Source organism: Scyliorhinus torazame, chromosome 3 (assembly GCF_047496885.1).
Source record: "Scyliorhinus torazame isolate Kashiwa2021f chromosome 3, sScyTor2.1, whole genome shotgun sequence".
Lineage (NCBI taxonomy): Eukaryota > Metazoa > Chordata > Chondrichthyes > Carcharhiniformes > Scyliorhinidae > Scyliorhinus > Scyliorhinus torazame.
The window spans coordinates 202,854,588-202,874,172 of record NC_092709.1 but is presented as its reverse complement, the minus strand read 5'-3'; the positions used below and the strand labels follow the sequence as shown (position 1 = coordinate 202,874,172).

General features: G+C 47.3%; 1 protein-coding gene and 1 pseudogene across 1 annotated transcript in view; both read left to right on the top strand.

Moving 5' to 3' along the window:
* Window positions 1-19,585, top strand: part of scfd2 (sec1 family domain containing 2) — a 512,739-nt gene that overhangs the window by 453,370 nt on the left and 39,784 nt on the right. The window lies entirely within an intron of this gene.
* LOC140409564 (protein DVR-1 pseudogene) lies at window positions 17,625-18,766 on the top strand (annotated as a pseudogene).

Below are 19,585 nucleotides of genomic sequence, written 5' to 3'. Positions count from 1 at the left end.
ACTGGCACCCAGGTGGCACTGCCAGGGTGGCAGGCTGGCACTGCCAGAGTGCCAAGACAACAGCACCATGATGCCCAGGTGGCACTAACAGTGCCAGTGTACCACCCTGCCAAAAGGGCATGCAGCTGGGGGCCTCCGACTCCCTTGAAGACCCCCATGAGTGCTGTTCCATCTGGTTCCTGTTTGTGGGGGACCAGTACCAAACGGCTCTCGCCCAAGGTCCCCGAGGCAAAAGGATTGAATCCCAAAGCCTCAGGTACCTTGGGAATCTGCACGTTAGAGTAAGGCTTATTGCCTCATTCTAATATGCAGATTTGCTAAAAAGTGAATCTTGCGATGCGTTGCGAGCTGGGTAGATCCCTGGGAAAGGGTCTTCCGGCTTTCACCAGTCAGGGCGAGATGCTTTTCCGGAGCAGCATGGCCAGGGGATCGCGGCCTTAGTAATTTTGGGGGAGAATTACTCCTATAGTGTCCAACATTAGATGTGATTCCACAATTGACAACACTTGCAAAACAAACCTGAGTCTGCTCAGAATTACACTGAAAACCAATTTAAGTTTTATTAGCCGGCTCGCAATATGGCTCATTTACACATACCGAAGGCCATATATACACTTTTATTTCATTCATGGGGTGTGGGCATCGCAGGCTGTGCCAGCATTTATTGCCCATCCCTAATTGCTCTTGCGGGGGCAGTTAAGAGTCAACCACATTGCTGTGGGTCTGGAGTCATATGTAGGCCAGACCACGTAAGGATGACAGATTTCCTACCCTAAAGGACATGAGTGAACCAGATGGGTTTTTACAACTATTGGCAATGGTTTCACGGTCATCATTAGACTTTTAATTCCAGATTTTTTATTGAATTCAATTTTCACCATCTGCCACAGTGGGATTCACACAGGGCCTGTCCTTTGCATACAAAAGGAGCATATCCATGCATTGTACCTATTTTCAGCTGAACAAAAAGTAGGCCTTGTGGCACAGTGGTAGTGCCCCTACCTTGAACCAGAAGCCCTGGGTTTGAGTCCGACGCAGTACTTGTTGGCCACGGAAGGAGCGTTCCGAGCGCAGTTTAAACGGGCTGATAGTCAGCTCGGGAATCTTTCCGCCACTTCCCCCACTATTCCCCAAAGGGAATAAAACTGTGGGTGTGAAGATGCATTAAAAATTAAAGAAAAACAGAGGACAGCTATTCCTTGGTCCATCCCCACTATGCTGCCTTGACCTATCGGAGTTGACCTGCCTGTTTTGAATTTGAACAAAAGCTTGGAGTTTACTGTTTCCGGCTGCATTTTCTGTGGCAATGCCTCGACCAATCAAAGTTCACTTGCCAACCAATGAGCACTCTATTCTCATGCAATATAAATTATTGTTCCCTTTACTGTCACTATTTCTTGTGAGCTGTCTTGATGAGTGCAAGACAAAAAGTTGAGATAGCATATCTCTTGTTCAGTAATAATTAAGCAGTTTGTCAAGAAATTTGCATTTATTATCAACATTTAGAATTACGTGATCACCGAATGCAGGACAAGGGAGTTCCCTGGCTAAATTTTTGGTGGATTTTTAATTTTAATTCAAATTAAATTACAAACTGTTTTATACTCTTTCATACTCTGGATACAAAAAACTACTGTCATTATGACTAAGTATACGTTGTGCAACTTGTGTGGAAAATATTCATGCCAATCTCCTTGCCTTTACTAAACAATCATTTCAATCTGTCCTCTCATTTTTGTGCTCTCAATGGCAATTAGGGATGGCCAATAAATACTGGCCTCCCACCCAACATGTATACCTCCCCCCCCCATTCAATCTGATGTATGTAGATCTGTTTAGTAGCAACATAACTGGCATTCCTCAATAGGTACAGTTAGCAGAAGCGTGCTGTAATTAAAATGTTATATTGTAAAACTATCATCTTTTAAAATTTAAATTGATGCATGTAGCTAAATTAATTAAGCACTTCATTGAAAAATTTATGTTTAAATCTGCATTAAATAAGTATTGCCTTACAGGGGCGCTGGAGGGGATGTTAGTGGCGCTGTTAAGTGTAAAAGGTCCCAATTGGGACGATGTGGGATTTGCAAAGAAGGTGTTTGGGGCCATCCTCGACTTGGACACACACGAACGGATAGTGAGGGGGGGACTGGAACTTGGTGCAGGAGCCAAGGTTGGACAGGTCACGGCCGCGCTCGCTGGTCCCATCAGGGGGGACGAAGGCATTGGCTGGGCTAATGGTGGAAATGGGAGGGGTGGACCCTTGGAGGTTTCTGCACCCGAGGGAACTGGAGTACTTGTTTTTCTCAGCAGTCCATAAGGTAGACTCGCGGATCGACTTTTTCGTGGTGGGGAAGGCTTTGCTGGCTGGGGTTAAGGGGTCAGAATACTCGGCAATTGCAATGTCAGATCATGCTCCGCATTGGGTGGATATGGTGCTGGAGAAGGGGTAGCACAGAGGCCGGGGTGGAAATTAGATGTGGGACTTTTGGGAGACCTAGGGTTCTGTGACAAAATTGAAAAGGTAATTGAGGAATATGTAGGTTTCAACTGTACTGGTGAGGTGTCGAAGGCAGTTGTTTGGGAGGCTCTAAAGGCGGTGGTGAGGGGTGGGGTGATTTTGTTTAAGGCCAGGGTGGACAAAGAGGACAGGTTGGAGCAGCAGAGGGTAATACATGAGATGTTGGAGGTAGATAGATAGGTGTTATGCAGAAGATGAGGACCCAGCAAAGCTGGAAAAGAGGAAGGAACTACAGGCGAGCTTTGACCGACTATCTACCAGAAAGGCGGTGCGCCAACTGAGGCGAGCAAGGGGTGTAGTTTACGAACATGGAGATAAGGCGGGTGTGTTAGCAGGTCAGCTCCGGAGGGAGGCAGCGGTAAGGGAAATTGTTCATGTGAGGGATAGGGCAGGGAAGTTGGTGGTGGCTCCGGATCTGATTAACAAGATTTTTGAGGAATTTTATGAGAGGTTGTACAGGTCAGAGCCACCTGGGGAAGACCGTGAGATGCAGGAATTTCTAGATGGGTTGGAGTACCCGAGGTTAGGGGAGGGTGACAGGGCTACATTAGAAGGAGCGATAGTGGAGCAGGACAGAAAGGATGCGATTGGGAGGATGCAGTCGGAGAAGGTGGAAAGGCCGAATGGGTTTCCGGTGGAATATTATAAAAAATTCAAGGATAAGCTGGCACCCCTGATAGTGGGGATGTTTGAGGAGGCGGTAGGGAAGGGGGTGTTGCCACAAACTGGGGCAGGCATCGATTTCCCTGTTGCTAAAAAAAGATAAGGATCTTGGAGTGTGGGTCGTATAGGCCCATGTCACTTCTGAATGTGGACGCAAAAGTATTGGCAAAGATACTGGTGGGTAGGCTGGAGGAGTGCCTCCTGAAGGTGATAGGTAAAGATCAGACGGGGTTCATGAGAGGGAGGCAGCTCTTTTCAAACATTAGAAAGGTATTGAACGTCGTTAAGGCACTGGCAGAGGGGAAGGAAACAAAGGTGGTTGTGGCATTGGACGCTGAGAAGGCATATGATCGGGTAGAATGGGGGTACTTGATAGTTCTGGAGCGGTTTGGGATTGGACCAAGATTTGTGAACTGGGTAAAGCTACTATATAAGGAGCCGAGGGCGAGTGTCCGCACAAACAACATCAGCTCGAGATACTTTTCTCTCCACCGTGGGACTAGGCAGGGATGTCCTATGTCCCCCCTGTTGTTTGCACTCGCGATTGAGCCGTTGGCCATCGCATTAAGAAGTTTGGGGGTATGGAAAGGAATAGTGCGGGGGGGATAGAGCATAGGGTGTCCTTACATAGGGCAACACGGTAGCACAAGTGGATAGCACTGTGGCTTCATAGCGCCAGGGTCCCAGGTTCGATTCCCCGCTGGGTCACTGTCTGTGCGGAGCCTGCACGTTCTCCCTGTGCCAGCGTGGGTATCCTCCGGGTGCTCCGGTTTGCTCCCACAGTCCAAAGACGTGCAGGTTAGGTGGATTGGCCATTATAAATTGCCCTTCGTGACCAAAAAGGTTAGATGGGGATTTTGGGTTACGGGGATAGGGTGGAAGTGAGGCCTTAAGTGGGTTTGTGCAGACTCAATGGACCAAATGGCCTCCTTCTGCGCTGTATGTTCTATATGCTGATGACTTGCTGTTATACATATCGGAACCGAGTGTGTCGATAGGGGGAATATTGGAGCTGCTTCGAGTGTTTGGGTCTTTCTCGGGGTACAAACTAAATCGAGACAAGAGTGAGTATTTTGTGGTGTCTCGGCTGAGGGTGGGGGCAGGGGTGGGGGGCTGCCATTCCATAGGGCAGGGATTCACTTTAGGTACCTGGGGGTGCAGGTTGCCCGGGAGTGGGGGGGCGCTCCGCAGGTCCAACATTTCTAGTTTGGTGGGGAGAGTGAAAGCTGATCTGGCAAGGTGGGATGGTCTCCCTCTGCCACTGGCGGGTCGGGTACAGGCGGTTAAAATGAACGTGTTGCTGCGATTTCTGTTTATTTTTCAATGCCTGCCAATTTTACTGCCAAAGGCTTTTTTCAGGGAGATTGAGGGAAGGATTACTTTGTTCATAAGGGGAGGGAAGGTGGCCAGTGTTAGGTGCTGCTACAGAAGTGAAGGCAGGCAGGGGGTTTGGGTCTTCCGAACCTGATGTATTACTACTGGGTGGCGAATGTGGAGAAGATGCGGAGTTGGGTCAGAGGGATTGATTCCCAGTGGGTCAGAATGGAGGAGAGTTTGTGCAGCGGTCGGGATTGAAAGCACTAGCAACAGCGCCGCACCCGATAGCTCCGGGGAAATACTCAGGGAGTCCGGTAATAATAGCTTCATTGAGAACTTGGAAACAGTTTCGCCAACACTTTGGGTTGGGGGCAGTGTCAAGGGAAATGTCGATTCGTGGGAACCACAGATTTGAGCCAGGGAGGTGGGATGGACATTTTTGGAAATGGGAGGAGAAGGGGATTAAGACAATAAAAGATTTGTTTCTTAGGGGTCGGTTTGCAGGATTGAAGGAGCTGGAAGCAAAGTATGGGCTGGAGCAGGGGGAAATGTTTAGATACATGCAGGTTCGAGATTTTGCCAGAAAGGAGATACAGAGCTTCCCGGTGGAGCCGGCCTCCACATTGCTGGAGGAGGTGCTGACGACGGGGGGACTGGAGAAGGGGGTAATGTCAGCGGTTTACGGAGCTATTTTGGAAGATGAGAAAGCACCACTGGAAGGGATCAAAGCAAAGTGGGAGGAAAAGTTGGGAGAGGATATTGAGGAGGGGTTCTGGTGTGAGGTGCTCTGGAGAGTGAATGCCTCCACCTCGTACGCGAGGTTGGGGCTGATACAGCTGAAGGTGGTATACAGAGCACACCACACGAGGGCGAGGATGAGCCAATTCTTTGAAGGAGTAGAAGATGTGTGTGAACGTTGCGGGGGGGGGGGGGCTAACCACATTCATATGTTTTGGTCCTGTCCAAAGCTAGAGGATTACTGGAAGGAAGTTTTTAGGGAACTTCTAAAGTGGTGCACGTGAAACTGGACCCAGGCCCCCGGGAGGCCATATTCGGGGTGTCGGACCAGCCAGGGTTGGAAACGGGTGCAGAGGCAGATGTTGTAGCCTTCGCCTCGTTGATCGCCCGAAGGCGGATCCTGATAGGTTGGAGAGCAACCTCTCCACCCTGTGCCCTGGCGGGCGGGGGGGACCTGTTGGAATTATTGACTCATGAGAATGTTAAGTTTGAACTGAGGGGAAGGATGGAGGGATTCTACAATTCATGGGCATTATTCATTATGCACTTTCAAGAACTGGATAACATCGAACATTAGTTGGGGCGTGTAGGTGGGAGGGTTGGGGGGAGGGGGGCTGTGTGTGTTAATGGCAACTATGGGTGATCCCTAATTCCTTTTTGTCATTTGTTCGTGTGAACATGCGGGTGAATGTTTTGGGTTTGGTGGGAGGATGGGATCGTTGTTATTGATATGGGGTTTGACATATTTGTTACTGATTATTGTTTATTGTTGGTGGGTGTAAATTTGGGAGAAAATGTGAAAAACGAGGAGAAGAAAAATATTTTTTTTAAAACATCACTGAAACAAATAAACTGATCATTATCAAAAAAAAAGTATTGCCTTGAACCATTTTCAGAAAAGAAATACCCTGTAAAATTTAGTTTAAGTAGTGGAATTTTCACAGTAACCTCATTGCAGTGCTAATGTAAGCCTACTTGTGACAATAATAAAGATTATTATAAAAAACATCAGATAATTATAATCAAATTGGAATACAGCGAAGGGGAGAGTGACTATGTAATTATCAGTGGTGTTTTGTGATTTTTCTTCAACAAAAGCTTTGGTCTCAACCCAAACCTTTTAAATCTAAATGTATTTCAGTTTTGAAGTACTTGACTGTATCTGAATATTATTAAACAGATGGCCTGTGTTTGACTCAGGGCTATTGACTGCTGTTAAAGACATTTGGGTTTTGCGTGACTAGATCTGACAGGGGCATTGGAGTCTGGTGCAAATCCCTCTCCTGTCCCCGCCCTTGAACATTACAACTACAGCTCATGTTGCCTCACTCAGAGGTGGGATTGCATGGTTCTGGAGAGAGAGTTAGGAGATTAAACTGAATTGTTTCTAAATTCGCAAAAAAATAGTTTGAGCTTTACAGTAAGTGAACTGAAGTAAACAATGATTATGTTGGGCAAATGGGAGTTCAAAGCCAATGTAAAGAAAATTCAGAAAAATAATTTTATATTATTCCCCTCTGCTTAAGGCTAAACTATTGAGTAAAATAAAACTTTACGGCAGTAAATTGCATACACATATAATCTCAGCATTTTTTTTACATCCGGATGTTGATGCCCCAGGCAGGTAGACAGCCACAGCAGACTTTTGAACAATGCTTTTGTATCACAACAGAGATTGTATTTACATTTCTCCTTATAATTGGTTTTCAGAAGAATGTTTGTGCTATTGTACATTTTTATTACTAATTACTGTTGGCACAGTACGTGATACATTTCTTTCAAATCCTGCAGGCTATAAGCAAAATAGGGAATAAAAGTTTGACTTTGTGCAACAATTAAAATGCCGGATATCCTTTAATGTATAATTACTAAAGATTCCCTTCAATCCTCGTCCAGGTTGTTTATAACTTAGGGTTGGAACAAATTTTGATGATTCAGTCTGGACTTTGTATTCATCCTAAATGAACTAATGAGTTGCTTGTAGAGCAGTTCTGATGCAACAGTTTAAAAAATTCTATCATTTGCTGTGTCTTTGTGTTTCATCCTGACTAGCCCATCCACGGTGCCAGTGTTCTGTTACGTGTAATAATGCTCCTTGCTTTTGCACTTGCTTCCATCTTGATCTAGGATGGAATTGGGCTTGTTTGGCAATTAACAAACTGCCTTTGAAGCAGACTTACTTTCGAGAATGAAATCCATGTTCATTATTAATGCCACAGAGCACATGCAGCTCCATTGAGATCTGCACTGCACAGTGGCAGTGAACGCGATGGTCATAACAGTGAACAGTTATCGTGTGAAGCATGATTCCCTATCAAAATCACTTGCAATTTCAGTCCAGCCAAAATCCAAGAAGACTGTTGAAATGTTAACATTGTGTCTGCTAAAGGAGTCCCAATATAGAAACCTCTTCTGATAGTTATTTATATTCAAACTGAAAAAAAGGTTGAAATGTTATCAGCTCTTTGGAAATGGGCTAGTGGAAGATATGAAGAGGAAAGCACGATGTCTTCCCACTGCCGTGGGAAATTCCAAGAGCGGGATTGGCAGTGGCTTGACCATCCTGCCGACAGGAGGCAGGCAACCAATTAAGATAATTAATTGGCCTAATTATGGCCAATATGCATCAGCATTTTACTGGTGTCAAAACTGCACCCTGCCATGTGGGGAGTCTGCCTAGTGCATCGAGACAATGTTGCAGCAGCTTACTGGGGATGGAGCTTTCCTTCCCCAACACCCCATGGCCCACAGAAGGGACCAGAGTAGCCATCACCACCCTGCTAGAGGGTTCACTCTTCCAATAGTTGGGGCCTGCCTGGCTAATCCTGACAGGTCTCTTACCGTCCCTTCAAGAGCGGCTCAATAAGTAAGCACTCTCTCCTCCTTCTAGCCTCAGCAGTGGCAACCTCACTCGATGGTGTTGCCAAGGCTGCAGAGCTGCTGGCCTTCTGATTGATTGAGCCGGAAGCTTGTGTACATAATTGAATGGTGGCCCTGGTGGCAGCTTCTTCACAAAATCACGAATTGACCATGTAATGATATGTATAATCTAAGGAGTGTAAAGGATTAACAAGATGATGTTCATGTATCCCAACACTAGATGGCATCACTGAGTAGTCTTATAAAAGGCTGCACCTCTAAGTATTCTGGGAGAAGGTTAAGGAGAAGGATAGTGAGAGGTTGAGATAGAGTGTTAGTTGTATTAGAAAGTCATTATAGATTACTGTAGCATAGATTCAATACCGTTGTTTTATTAGCTATTACTTAGTAGAGTGTGCAAACCATTTAAAGTAGTGTAAAAGAAACTATATTTGTTTTAAATGCAGAACTTGATGTTCTTTGTAAACACTACGACTTTTAGCTATCTTGGAGATCTATACAAGGAACATCACGTGGTACCAGGGGATTGCTGAAATAATTTAGCTAAAATTAGGTAGAATCTAAGAAAACAAAATCAACATGTGCTCAGACTTCGATGGCAAGACTGCTTCCAGACCTGTTACATCAACTCACCCAGACAAATCGAGACTTCATGGAGAAACTGAAGACTCTGAAATAGTTCCGGACTTCTGCATTACAAGCCAGCTGTTTAGCCCACTGTGCCAAACCAGTCCCTAGATGGAGAATCCATAGATTGCTTCATTACTGATCTGAGATTAAAGTCACAAACCTGCAACTTTTCAATCCTTTCAGATTCAATAATTAGAGATCAAATCATTTTTGACATCAAAGATGGAAAGTTAAGAGAACATTTATTGAGGCAAAAAGATTTAAAATTGGAAGATACAATTGAAATGTGTAGAGCAAATGAAATATCAAGAAATCGGTATTCCGATATACTGATTAAAGAAACGGGCGCGGAAATGCACTTCGGGGCCGAAGTTAGATCTGTGGCACAGTTAAGAAATAGGCAGGTTTCGGACGGCAGCCGTATTGCGTATGCGCATAGCCATTCTGCGCATGCGCACTTCAAAATAAATTTAGAATGCCCAATTCATTTTTTCCAATTAAGGGGCAATTTAGTGTAGCCAATTCACCTAGCCTGCACATCTTTGGGTTGCGGGGGTGGAACCCACGCAGACACGGGGAGAATGTGCAAACCCCACACGGACAATGACCCAGAGCTGGGATCGAACCTGGGACCTCTGCGCCGTCAGGCAGCAGTGCTAACCACTGTGCCACCATGCTGCCCGGAAGAAATCCAGTCTGCACATGCACACAGCCAATTTGTGCATGACGAAAGCAACATCATGATGTGTGGACGTTGTGGACATGCCCACCCACAGAAAAAATGCCCTGCACATGGAAAAGTTTGCTCCAAAATGAATCACTTCGCTGTGTAGTGCAGATCTACATTAAAAGGGACACACTTTAAAACATCAAATTCAATAAAGAAAAATATGAATGTTCAGAGTGTTCACACAAGTGCAGATACCTCAAAGATGGATAACCATAATGTTAATGCAGATGCTTAGTGTCTTGAAGATTCTTTCTTTGTGGGTATTGTTGAGAAGTACCAGGCAATTGTAAAGAACACTTCCTATCCACAGAATACTGCATCCAATACAATTGATTAGCTCGGAAGATGAATGGAACACTCCATTACAAGTCACTGGTTCAGAGATTGTGTTCAAACTGGACACGGGAGCAGCTGCTAATTTAATCAATACTGATGATTTATCCCAACTATGTCATCGTCCTAAGATTCAAAAAACTGACTGCCAGTTACGTGACTACAATGGTAACACGATTACTTCTTTAGGGTCATGCTATCTCTTAGTGACAAACAAAGACACTGAGATGTCTTTGTATTTCGAAATTGTTGAATCTAGACGTTCATCACTATTAGGTGCACATGCCTGTCAAGACTTAAATCTTGTGAAACAAATCTACAGCACTGTCAAAATTCTTCCACCTGTGCAGGGACACATTAAGAGAATACTAGCAAAGTTTCCTCATGTATTTGAAGGTATGGGGACTTTTCCTTTCCAATACAAAATTCAACTCAAAGCAAATGCTGAACCAGTGGTATAACCTTCAAGAAGAATTCCTGCTCTGTTACGTGACCGTCTCAAGCAAGAACTGGAACGAATGCAGCACCTTGGGATTATTTCCAAGATCATAGAACCTACAGATTGGGTAAGCTCGATGGTGTGCGTGAAAAAAATCCAATGGTGACCTCAGGATTTGTATTGATCCGAAGGATCTGAATATGAACATAAGACGTGAACACTATCCAATACCAAAACACGAGGAAATAACTAATGAAATGGTTAATGCCAAGATATTCTCCAAACTTGATGCTTCGAGAGGTTTTTGTCAAATGCAACTGGATGACGCAAGCAAAAGATTATGTACATTCAACATGCTGTATGGTCATTACTGCTTTAACAGACTGTCGTTTGGCATAATCTCAGCATCTGAGGTATTCCATCGTGCCATGGAACAGATGACAGAAGGCATAGATGGAGTTCGTGTACATGCTAATGACATCATATTATGGTCATCTACCCATCAAGAAAACAATGCAAGACTCCTTCAAGTGTTACAGAGAATACACAAATACGGATTAAAGCTTAATCGGGCCAAGTGCAACTTTGGTAACTCAACGTTAAAATTTCTGGGTGACCATATATTGGAACATGGTGTGCAACCAGATGTGACAAGATTGCTGCTATCCAGAAGATGTCCATCCCAGAAGACAAAAAAGCAGTACTGAGATTCCTTGGTGTAGTGAAATTTCATCCCCAGCCTTGCTTTCCGAACAACTGCCTTGCATCACCTCATTTGGGGCAGCACGGTAGCATAGTGGTTAGCACAGTTGCTTCACAGCTCCAGGGTCCCAGGTACGATTCCCGGCTGGGTCACTGTCTGTGCGGAGCCTGCACGTTCTCCCCGTGTCTGCGTGGGTTTCCTCCGGGTGCTCCGGTTTCCTCCCACAGTCCAAAGATGTGCGGGTGAGGTGGATTGGCCATGCTAAATTACCCTTAGAGTCCAAAAAGGTTAAGTGGGGGTTACTGGGTTACGGGGATAGGGTAGATACGTGGGCTTGAGTAGGGTGCTCTTTGTAAGAGCCGGTGCAGAGTTGATGGGCCGAATGGCCTCCTTCTGCACTGTAAATTCTATGATTGTCTACGATAAGGAAGAACACTTGCTTCTCATGGATTAGGCCACACAAAAGAATGGTCTGATCTAAAGTCAGCACTGACCACCACACCTGTCCTTTCCTTCTTTGACCCTGGGCGAGAAACAAAAATTTCCACAGATGCGAGTCAAAATGGGTTTGGGGCAGTTCCCCTTCAAAAGAATGATGATTATTTTTGGAGACCCATTGCATATTACATCAATGATCTGGAAAAAGGTACTGAAGGCACTGTTGCTAAGTTTGCAGATGATACAAAGATCTGTGGAGGGACAGGTAGTATTGAGGAAGCAAGGGGGCTGCAGAAGGACTTGGACAAGCTAGGAGAGTGGGCAATGAAATGACAAATGAAATACAATGTGGAAAAGTGTGAGGTTATGAACTTTAGAAGGAGGAATTTAGGCATAGACTATTTTTGAAATGGGGAAATTCTTCGGAAATCAGAAGCACAAAGGGACTTGGGAGTCCTTGTTCACGATTCTCTGAAGGTTAACGTGCAGGTTTAGTCGGCAGTTAAGAAGGCAAATGCAATGTTAACATTCATGTCAAGAGGGCTAGAATACAAGAGCAGGGATGTAGTTCTGAGGCTGTATAAAGCTCTGGTCAGACCCCATTTGGAGTATTGTGAGCAGTTTTGGCCCCGTATCTAAGGAAGGATTTGCTGGCCTTGGAAAGGGTCCAGAGGAGGTTCACAAGAATGATCCCTGGAATGAAGAACTTGTCGTATGAGGAACGTTTGAGGACACTGGGTCTGCACTCATTGAGAGTTTAGAAGGATGAGGGGGGATCTTATTGAAACTTACAGGATATTGCAAGGCCTGAATAGAGTGGGCGTGGAGAGGATGTTTCCACTTGTAGGAAAAACTAGAACCAGAGGACACCATCTCAGACTGAAAGGATGATCCTTTAAAACAGAGATGAAGAGGAATTTCTTCAGCCAGATGGTGGTGAATCTGTGGAACTCATCGCCGCAGAAGGCTGTGGAAGCCAAATCACTGAATGTCTTTAAGACAGAGATAGATAGGTTCTTGATTAATAAGGGGATCAGGCGTTATGGGGAGAAGGCAGGAGAATGGGGATGGGAAAATATCAGCCATGATTGAATGGCAGAGCAGAGCAGACTCGATGGGCCGAGTGGCCTAATTCTGCTCCTGTGTCTTATGGTCTTATATGCATCCAGATCTATGACAACCAGAGAGCAACGTTACGCTCAAATCGAGAAAGAGTGCTTAGGCTTGCTTACGGGAATACAGAAATTCCATGACTATGTGTATGGACTTCCAATGTTCACGGTTGAAACAGATCACCGACCACTTGTTCATATAATCACGAAAGATTTGAATGATATGACTCCAAGACTGCAACGAATCATAATGAAACTAAGAAGGTACAACTTTCAACTGGTCTACACCAACAATGAAGCGTATTGGGTTGTTGCAATTCCTAAATTGGAAAGCCCTGGTCATGCTGCCTGGACTGACAACCGCTGCCACTGACTCCCAGGCGGCATTGATGGCCCTGCTGCTGGGCCTCTGTGGTAGTCTGTGTAGAGATATTACGGTACCTAGCAATGCTGGAACACCATTGGTAGATAATGTATGCTTTCCATTGGTCGAGCCTGTATGGTATCTCCGCCCTGCAAGGCGGGGTATAAGAGCCCGTGCCACCCCAGCAGCTTTCTTTCTGTACCTGAGCTGCTGGGGGAAACATCTAGCTTATTAAAGCCTTCAGTTGGACTACAACCGCGCTTTAGTAGTCATTGATCGTGCATCAGCCTCCAACCCCCTCGGGGGTCCAGGATGTTGCATCTCGCTTCAACTGTTTGTCAAGACGTCTGTCCAGGTCGACATCGCCAAAGCGAGGAGCAGGTCTGTGCCCTGCCATGCTTGAGTGACGAATGCGAGTGAGTGGTGAGGGAGGGTTCAAAAGCAACTCCCCCTTGTTAGCGGTGAGCAGCAGAGGCATGAGTCTGGCCAATCAGACGGTGAGACAGCCAGTAATGGTGAGAAGCTCATGGAGGCTCATTTTCGGCACCAAGAGCCATTGAATGCGGGTCACGATCTCGCCAACGCCGCTGTCGACGAACACCCCTCCAAACGCACGCAGAATAACACTTCAAAATGTTTCTGTTGAAACACACCCGCGGTCACCATAATTGAGACTAGCTTTTCAAACCTTGATTTTGTTTGCTCATTAATTTATTTATTAAGTCCTTTGAATTGAAGTGGCTGTGGTAGGATTTGATCCAGGTCCCCAGGACATTACTTCGGGTTCTGGATTACTTTTTTTTTCTTTAATTGAGCTACCTAGGCTATCGCATTCACATTTCTCATACACTTGAGTATTTAACTTTTGAAGTAACTTTCCTTTGGTCGTAAAATAATTTATGAACTGTTTCACAGTTCCTGGCAGTGAATTTCACATTCCAACCACCTTCCAAAGACATTCTTTTCAACTTTCAAACTTAATTATTTTTGTGGTTCATAAATCACAGACATGATTCTCTGTTAATTCTTTTTCTGATTATTTTGCAATTGTCTATCTCACCAACCAGTGGCAATAAACTTGCAGCATTTTATCATAACGTTCCGTGAGCTTGAAAAACCTTCATCAGGTCAGAACTTGACCTTCTCCATTCAAATGAAATAAGCTCTGACTTTGAAAATATTCCTTTCGAGCTGTAATCCCTTTTCCCTGGAAATACTTTTGTGAATCTACGCTGCATATTTTCCTTTATTTTTATACCCTTCCTATAATGGTGTACCTAAAACTGCATACTGTTCTCCAGCTGTGTCTTAACTGAAGTCTAGTTCAGCATTAACTCCTTGTAATGTCAGCTATAGCTCAATGGGAGGACTCTTGCCTCTGAAGGTAGTGGGCCCCTTCTAAACGCTCAGAAGAATTGTATTGACTGAGAGTATGGTTGGAATGTAGTATTCACTACCAAATGCAGTAGTTCAGCTGCATAGCACGGATGTGTTTAAAGGGAAACACTATAAGTAGATATGAGGGAGAAAGGAATAAAAGGATACACAGATAGGATTAGGAAGAAGTGGAGTGGACTTCCGCTTGTGACCATGGAGTGATTGGTCACATAAAGGGCTGTTCCTGTCCAAAGTCACAGAAAAGGGCTCTTTTTACACAGATCCGGGTGGAATTTTGATGAAAAGGCATAAGTGAATGTTAGAGGAGTAGTTTACCCCTGGAATGGTATGTCTTCTGATCACCGGACCCGGTGGAAAACAGTGAGAGGTTTGGCTGGAAAGTTGAAACAGTCTTGTGCTTCACAGACAGTCTCTTCCAGCATGCGGGCGGGGGAGGGGCAAGCTGTAAGGCCCCAGATACAGGAACTGATTACTTTTATCAAGGAGGAATTCCATAAACAGAGGAAAAAAATGCATGAGGATCATGCAAAGGCCATTGCAGAAACTGTGGCACCCCTGAAGAGTAATTTGGAGCGGATGGAGAGGTGTTTGGAGGAGCAAGGGTCACAGATTTGGGAGATTGAAGGAGTGATCTCGGACCACAGCGATCATGTGGTGGCTCTGGAGGCGGAGGTGGGGCTCCTAGGAGAACTTTATAAAACGCTGAGGACAAAGGTTGAGGAGCAGGAGAGTACCTCGAGAAGACAGAACCTGCAAATAGTGGGCCTGCCTGAAGGAGTGGAAGGTGTGAGTGCCACGAGGTACGTTTCGAGGATGCTGGCGGGACTGGGGTGCTGGATAAGGCACCTGAAGTGGACCGAGCGCATCGGTCTCTGAGGCAAAAGCCCAGAGCTGGGGAGCCACCGCGGGCGGTGATTGTGAGACTCCATAAATTTGTGGAGAAAGCGAAAATTCTACAGTGGGCCAGGGAGAAGCGTAGCTGCGACTGGGAGGGAAATATCAGGACATCTGGATTTATCAGGACATCGGAGCCAAGTTGACAAAACGGCGGGCAGGTTTCAACAAGGCCAAGGCGGTGCTGTACCGGCGGCAGATCAGGTTTGGGGTGCTCCACCCGGCGAAATTATGGGTGACGTTCGGAGGCCGGGAGTATTATTTTGAGACCCCAGAAGCGGCTGAAAACCTCATTAAAGAGCATAAACTGGGGGAGAACTGAGTGGACAATGCTTGGGAACCGGGGTGCTGGCACTATGTAATGGTCGGGAGCATGTTTGAAGTGGGTGGAGGGATTGTGGGATTTTTACCATTTTTTGTGGGGGGGGGCGTTCTGTTGAATGTTAAGATTGTAAGGAGTTGTAGGGGTGAAAGGTTTATGTGGGGATGGACGTTCCCATCCCCCCTCCTGTTTTATGGGACTGTTTGTGATTAACATCTGTTTGTTTGCTTTTGGAGAAGGCTACCTGGAGTTCAGGAGAAGTCCTTGTTTGGGTGGGGGAGGGTAAGGCCAGCAGAAGGCCTTCTTCTTTGAGCTGAAGAGTGGGGGGGGAGAGGGAGGGGGTGGTCATTAGGATGTGCCTTTGGGCAAGGGCAGCCGCGCTAGCAGGTTATGCTGGTGAATGGAAGTGAGGTGGTGGGGGAGAAGGCCAAGAGGGATGGTCAGGGGAAGGGGGGGAACGGGGAAGGGGAAAAGCTGGGGGGGGGGGGGGTTCTGCGATGTGGCAGGGTGTGAGAGATGACATGGTCAAGGGCGAAGAAAGAGGCCACCTGCAATGGGCTAGGTACAGAGTGGAATTAAAGGGGCAGGAGTTAAGTGGGGAAGATGACGGACGGTAGAGGGGATTGGAGGCGCAAGCCTCCGGTAAGGTTAACGTGGAACGTCCGGGGACTGAATGGGCCGGTTAAAAGGTCACGCGTGTTTGTGCACCTCAGGAGCTTGAAAGCGGGGGTTGTCTTTTTGCAGGAGGCACACCTCCGTGTGAAGGACCAGGTTAGGTTAAGGAAGGTGTGGGTCGGGCAGGTTTTTCACGCGGGGTTTGATTTGAAATCGAGGGTGTGGCGATTTTAATGAGCAAAAAAATGGGATTCGTGAGTGCGAAGGAGGTGAGGGATCCAGGTGGGAGATATGTGATTGTGAGTGGGGTATTGGAAGGGGTACCGGTCATGTTGGTAAATGTGTATGCCCCAAATTGGGATGATGTGGGTTTTATGAGGAGGTTGCTGGCAGCAGTCCCGGATTTGGCCACGTACCAGTTGATTATGGGAGGAGATTTTAACTGTGTCCTGGAGTTGAGGGTGGATAGATCGAGCCCCAGGTCGATGGGTGGGGGACGAATGGCAAGGGAGATGGTGGTGGGGTTTATGGAGAGGATGGGTATGGTGGATCCATGGCACTTTCAGAACCCAGTGGGAAGGGAATATTCCTTCTTTTCTTTCCCGTACCAGCCTCCCCGAACAGGCGACGGAATGTGGCGACTCGGGGCTTTTCACAGTGTGGTGATATGTATTAGGGGTAGTACGGTACCTGTGAAGCCGAGAGGCTATTGGCTGACAGGTCCCGGGTCCTGGTTGGATCTGCCGCCTGCTGGCTCCGCCCAGAAAGGCAGAGTATAAGAGCCCGAGTTCTCCCAGCAGCCGCACTCTGTAACTGAGCTGCTGGGGAACAAGTCTTGCTTAATAAAGCCTCGATTGACTTCATCACTTCTCGACTTGAGTGAGTAATTGTTGCGCTACAATTTTTTTTTAAAATATGTTTTTATTAAGAATTTTTCAACAATATTTTCCACCTTACAAACAACCCCCCCCCCCCCCCCCCCCCCCGTAACAAAGAAAAGAAGAAGAACTCGCGTGGCAAGACATGAATATGGCAAGTCAATAAGATACAGAACTTTGTACATTGGATTCTTCCCGTACATGCCAGTTTCCGGATCATTCATGTGTTTTCTTGCTCAAATGCCCCCAGAGAAACCCCCCTACCTCCTCTTCCCGCCCCCCCCCCCCACGAATGATGTCCCCCCATCCCCCTCCCGTCTCCCCCCCGTCCCCCCCTCCCCCCCCCTGGGTTGCTGTTGCTGCTGTCCGACCTTCATCTAACGGTCCGCGAGATGGTCTAGGAACGGTTGCCACCGCCTGTAGAACCCCTGCGCAGACCCTCTCAAGGCAAACTTTATCCTCTCCAACTTGATAAACCCTGCCATATCATTTATCCAGGCCTCCAGGCTGGGGGGCTTCGCCTCCTTCCACATTAGCAAGATCCTTCGCCGGGCTACTAGGGACGCAAAGGCCAGAATGCCGGCCCCTTTCGCCTCCTGCACTCCCAGCTCGTCCACGACTCTAAATAGTGCTAGCCCCTGGTAACAGGAGCTGGGTCCAGGTCTCTCTCTGTTCTTTATCACTCCTTGAGTGTGGAAGCCAGCAATGGCTCCTCTGGGTCAGCTCACGATATGTTTCACAGTGATTTCCTTTTGCTCTGTCGGACTGTGTGAGCTGCTGGATGCTCAGGTTCAGGAAAAGGCCTTTCTAAAAGCATTGGGTTTGTGGAGCAGACCCCAGCCCTCTGATCCCAGGCCTGTCCCAGCTCAGTTATGGAAGATGTTCCAGAAGAGATCCACACCCCTCACCCAGGGTAATTCTGAAGCTGAAGTGTGCAGAGTCGAGGAGCTAGGGGTGGATGGAGACACCCTCCGTCACCTCCCCAATCTGGGTGGTCCGATCTCTGGGCTGGGATCCCTGCCATGGCTGTGTGTGCGGACACGACTTTGTTTAAATCTGTCGGTGTTGGAAGAAGTGGAAGAGCTCACATTTGCACAGTTGGAGCTGACTCTCCTCGGAGACCCTTACCCAATCCCCGGAGCAGCAGCAACCTGCACCCTGTCCATCCGGAAGGCGGGGGAGACCCCCAGCTCCAGGCAGGAACTCATCGCCTCGCAGTCCTTCCAGACCTTGTACGGCTCCGTCTACTTCGACCTGACCCGGATCACCAGGGCCTGGAGACGCCCGAGCAGTAACCAGTGGGCATTCCTGGAGGTGGCAAGCTCCTTGACGGGGAATGAGCGGGCACCGAGCCCAGCCTGCGCTTGGATTGCCCGGGAGCTGCGCGTCCCCCTGTTGGTGGTCACCTTGAATCAGGAAAAATGCAAGGCATACAGGAAGAAGAGGAGCTCCTTCCAGTTGCCCCTTGCGTTCAGCCGCGTCTGCAAACGAAGGAGGCTCCACATCCAGTTCAAGGATGTAGGCTGGCAACACTGGATCATCGCCCCCCAGGGTTACATGGCTAACTACTGCCACGGCGAGTGCCCCTACCCCCTGAGTGAGAGCCTGAACGGCACCAACCATGCCATTCTGCAAACACTGGTGCATGCCACTGACCCTGACCACACTCCCCAACCCTGCTGTGCCCCCATTAAACTCTCTCCTATTTCAATGCTTTATTATGATAACAATGACAGTGTGGTTTTGAGACATTATGATGATATGGTGGTGGGTGAGTGCGGTTGTAGATGAGATCTTCCTACGAATTAAGTTGTTTTTAACTCTTACAAAACTGGTCTCCACCTTTTAGAAATCTTTGTCATTTCTTTCCCTCTCCACACAATAAATGCTTGCTTTCTAACAAAAAAAAAATAGTGCTAGCCCCCAGCTTGGCTTGACCCGGACTTTCACCACCTTAGATACTGTTCCCGCAACTCCCCTCCAGAACCCCTCCAGTGCCGGGCATGACCAAAACATATGGACATGGTTCGCCGGACTTCCTGAGCACCTCCCACATCTGTCCTCCACCCCAAAGAACCTACTCAGCCTCGCCCCCGTCATATGCGCTCTATGAACCACCTTAAATTGTACCAGGCTAAGCCTGGCACAGGAGGAAGAGGAATTAACCTTACTTAGGGCATCAGCCCATAGCCCCTCCTCAATCTCCTCCCCCAACTCCTCTTCCCATTTACCCTTCAGCTCCTCTACCAAAGCCTCCCCCTCTTCTTTCATCTGGTATATCGCCGACACCTTGCCCTCTCCGACCCATACGCCCAAAATCACCCTATCTTGAATCCCCTGTGCCGGGAGTAGCGGAAATTCCCTCACCTGCCACCTTGCAAACACTCTCACTTGCATGTACCTGAAAGCGTTTCCCGGGGGTAGCCCACACTTCTCCTCCAGCGCCCCTAAGCTCGCAAACGTCCCGTCAATGAACAGGTCACCCATTCTTCTAATCCCAGCCCGATGCCAGCTCTGAAACCCCCCGTCCATCCTTCCTGGGACAAACCGATGATTGTCTCTGATCGGGGACCACACCGAGGCTCCCGTCGCACCCCTGTGTCGTCTCCA